We start from the raw sequence: 4,885 nt of genomic DNA, 5'->3' as shown, positions 1-4,885 counted from the left end.
ATTGTACATTTATATATTCATATATTATATATTATGTATATATTCTCTCCAATACGTGTCATATATATTATATACATCAAACATATCTAGATATAGATAAAATAGATATAAAATATTTTGGTGCATATAAATTTAGAACTTTTGTATCTTGCAAATGAAATGACATTTTAATAATTTTGAAATTTTATTGTAGTTCTTCTACTGGTTATTGTTACATAAACTTTCCGTTGAAAATGTGAGTTTTGCTGCTTAGAAGTCTCTTTAGGAACATGAAATGGAAGTCCATAGAATGGAAGAAAATGTTTGTAAAATATATCTAATAAAGGGTTTGTTTTTAGAATATATAAAAGAACACTTACAAATCACGAATAAGAAGATAGGCAGCCCAATTAAAAAATGGGAAAGATCTCTGAACTGACACATCACCTTAGAAGATATAGAGATGACAGACAAATACACAGAATATGCTCAATATCATTAATCATTAGATAAATGAAAATTAAAATTACAATAGGTATCTCTATATAAATAGTCAAATGACCAAAATCATAAAAACTGATAGTGCTGACCATGTTATTAAGGATTTAGGGCACTAGAACTCATATACTGCTGGTGGGAATGTGAAATGGTGCAACCGTTGTGGATAACAGTTCAGCAGTTTCCTAAAATGATAAAAACACACATCCCATATTAATATACACCATTCCACTCCTAGATATTTAGTGAAAAGAAAAAAAAATGCTTATTTTTAAACAGAGACCTGTACGTGAATGCTCATAGTAACTTTAATCCAGACATCTCATATACCACATAAATATATACTATGTACCCCCAAAAATGTTTAAAAATATTTGAAACAACCCCAATATTTATCAGCAAGTGAATAGATAAGTAAAATGTGGTATATCTGCACAATGGAATACTGTTTAGCAACAAAAAAGGATGCACTATTGATACAGTCATGTCTTGGAAATATTGTAACTTCAGCTCTGCACCATTGCAATAAGACACATATTAAAATATGTGAGTCATACAGTTTTTTTGGTTTCCCAATGCATATAAAAGTTATGTTTACACAATACTTTGATATAGTAAATGCACAGTAGTGTTACGTCTAAAAACACAATGTGTATACATTTATTAAATAATATTTTATTGATAATAGGTGTTGACACAGAGACACAAAGTGAAAACGTGGTGTTAAAAAAAAATGGTGCCAATGAATTTTTTCAAAGCAAATCTTCAATTTCTAAAAAATGCAATGCCTGTGAAGCACAATAAAGCAAAGTACAATAAGATGAGGTATACCTGTATATACAATAATATGGATGAGTGTCAAAATAATTATGCTAAGTAAAAGAAGCGAGACAAAAACATTTATGTTTTATCATTTGATTTCTGTAAACCACTAGTAAATGCGAACTATAGTTGACCTTTGAAGCACACAGGTGTAAACTACGCGAGTCTACTTATATGCTGATTTTTTTCAATAAAGGTTACACTAAGTGCTCTTACCTCTGGTGTTTCCCCTTCTACCTCTTCCACCTCTGCCACACCTGAGACAGCAAGGACAATCCCTCCTCTTCCTCCTTTGATGATCTACTTTCACTTAATGAATAGTAAATATATATTTTCTTCCTTATGATTTTCTTAATAACATTTTCATCTCTAGCTTACTTTATTGTAAAAATACAATATATATTACATATAACATAAAAATATGTGTGTATTAATCCGTTCTTGCATTGTTATAAAGAACTACCTGAGACTCAGTAATTTACAAACAACAAAGAAAAGAGGTTTGATTGACTCATAGTTTTGCAGCCCATACAGGCAATGTGGCTGGGGCTTGTTACCCATACAGCTAACAATCATGGCAGAAGGCAAAAAGGAAAGAGGCACATCTTACATGGCTGGAGCAGGAGAAAAAGAAAAAAGGGGAAGGTGCCACACACTTTGAGACAAACGGGTCTCATGAGAACTCACTATAATGAGAATAGCAAGGGGAAAATATACCCTCATGAGCCAATCACCTCCCATCAGGCCCCTCCTCCAACGTTGAGGATTAAAATTCAACATTAGATTTGGGCAGGGACACAACTCTAAACCATATCAATGTGTTACTTGATTGTATATATTATTGTTAAGGCCTCCAGTCAAAAGTAAGCTATTAGTACTTAAGATTTTGGGGAGTCAAAGGTTATATACAGATTTTCAATTGCACAGGGGTCAGTTCTCCTCACCCCCAAACTGTTTAATGGTCAACTGTAATCTATAGTGACAGAGAGTAGATCAGTGGTTGCCTGTGAGTGGAGCCAGGGGTAGGTGCACAGAGGTACAGAAACAAGACATTACCAAGGGGCACAGAGAAACATTTGGGGGGCTGAGTACAAAATCTTTTTTACTGATTTTGGTGGTGGATTCATGGGTGTGTATGTTAAAACTTACCAAGTTGTACACTTTAAATACAGTTTTTGGGTTAATCTAATTCCTTTGCCATTTCATGTAAGTTTTTAACCTAGATTGTTTACATCTATAAAAAATAAGCTCTGATGAGATTGCATTAAAATATCAATTTAGAGAGAATTTACATATTAAGTATGTTGAGTATTAGACTTTAGGTTATATAAAAATTATGTCTATTTATTTATTTGCTTTTTCTTAATTTCTTTTCTCATCATATATAAGTTTCCTGCATACCTTTTCTGAATGATTTTACTTAGGTTTATTCCTAGTATTTCACATTTTTGAGGCTATTGTAAATGATAAATAAAATTTTGGGGTTTCTAGTTGTTCATTTCTAGTATACAGAAATAAAATTTATTTATTTATATGTCGACCTTGAACCCTGTAACCTTGTTAAACTCATTTATAACGCCTAGAAGCATTTTAGGTTCTTCATGATTTTCTACATAGTCATATCATCTGCAAATAGGAGCAGGTTTAGTACTCTGAACTTAATAAAAATGACAATAAAGCAACATATCTTTGTCATTGTTTTTTTAACTTTATACTGTTGTGTACATATAAGATACTTTATATTATTTGAATCTTTTAAAATGTATTGATATTTCTTTCCAGGATATAGTCTGTCTTGGTAAATGTTCTGTGTTTATCTGGAGCAAATATTATCCTGCTGTTGCTGAGTGAAGTGTTCTGTAAATGTCAATTAGGTCAATTTGATTCATACTATGTTTCAATTATTTTATGTCTTTACTGATTTCCTACTTGTTCAATCAGCTATTGAAATAATGGTATTGAAATCTCCAGTCATAATTATGTATTTGTCTATTTTCTCTTGTAGTACTATCAATTCTTTTCATGCATTTTGAAGCTCTGTTTATTAATTTTATTAGCTATTATGATTCTTATATCCTTTTGACAAATTGACCCCTTTATGCAATGAAATGGCATTCTTTATATCTGATAATAGTTTTTGCATTAAAATCTACTTTGTATTATCTATATTACATTAATATTATCTACTGTATATTATTAGACCCATTTCTAGTTCCTTTGGATGTTGTCATAGCATTTTTCATCCTATTACTTTTAAATTATCTTTGTCTTTGTATTTGAAGTGTATTTCTTAACAGGCATCATATAGCTAAGTTTTGTTTGTTTTTAATTCGGGGTTATAATATCTGCCTTTAATTGGGGATATTTCGACCATTTACAATCATTATTAAGATTAATTTCAAACCTAACATTTTGGTATTTCTTTTCTCTTTGTTCTATTTATTCATTGTTTTCCTTTCCTGTTTATTTAAAGCTCTTGGGATTAAATATTTGTTATTATTCTCCTTTATCTATTTTTGGGCGCTGTTAGGTATAGCTTTTTATTTTAATATTTTAATGGTTGTTTAGGGTTGATAGTATACAACTTTAACTTATCACAGCCTACCTTCAAGTTATATCATACCACTTCATTTATAGTATTTTTATAGTATTATATGCCTATTTATGTTTTACCCACTACTGATATTTTTGCTATTTTTTTCATTTATTTTACTTCTACATATGTTTTAAGTCCTACAATACATTGTTATTACTTTTGTTTTAAAATATTTTTCAAAGATTTTTAAAAATAAGGTAAAATTATTTTATATTTATCCAAATATTTACAATTTTCTGGCATTCTCTATTCAATTGTGTAGATTCCTATTTCCTTGGGAATCTATTTTTTTTCCTTTCTGAAGGACTTTCTTTAATATGTCTGGTAATCAAGTCTGCCGGTGATGAATTACTTTACTTTTTAAAGTTTAAGTCTTTATTTTTACTTTCTTTGGAAATATATTGTCACTGCCTATAGAATTCTTGGTTGACATCCCTCTTCCTTCCTAAACCCACTTTCAGTATTTTGAAAATATTTCTCCGTTGTTTTCTGGCTTGTGTTCATGCTACTTAATGGGTATCGATTTCCTGTTTGAGTAACTAAAATGTTCTAGAGTTAGGTGGTGATCATGAATGCACAACACTGTGATTATACTTAATACCATTGAATTGTAAACTTTAAAAATGGTTTAAATGGTGAATTTGTTACACGTGTTTTAGCAAAATAAAAAGTAGGCAAAGGACCTCAATAGATATTTCTTCAAATAATATATGCTAATAATGTGTGCATGCATCACCCAGATTCAACAGCTAACATTCTACCATTCATATTTTATCCAACTCCCCACTTACTTTTAAATTTTTGCTGATGTATTTGTAAAAGAAATCCAGGAACCATGCTACTTAAACTGTAAATTTTTCATTGTGCATATTAATATTAATGTGATAAACTGTCCTGCTATGAATGTGTCCAGTTACCTAGTCCATTGCTTTCAACTAATGGCTGGTATTCAGAGTATGTAAACAACCTTGTTTATGAATCTGTGTCCCC

Source organism: Colobus angolensis, unplaced genomic scaffold, assembly GCF_000951035.1.
Source record: "Colobus angolensis palliatus isolate OR3802 unplaced genomic scaffold, Cang.pa_1.0 Scaffold454, whole genome shotgun sequence".
Lineage (NCBI taxonomy): Eukaryota > Metazoa > Chordata > Mammalia > Primates > Cercopithecidae > Colobus > Colobus angolensis.
Note: the sequence above shows the minus strand (reverse complement) of the source record.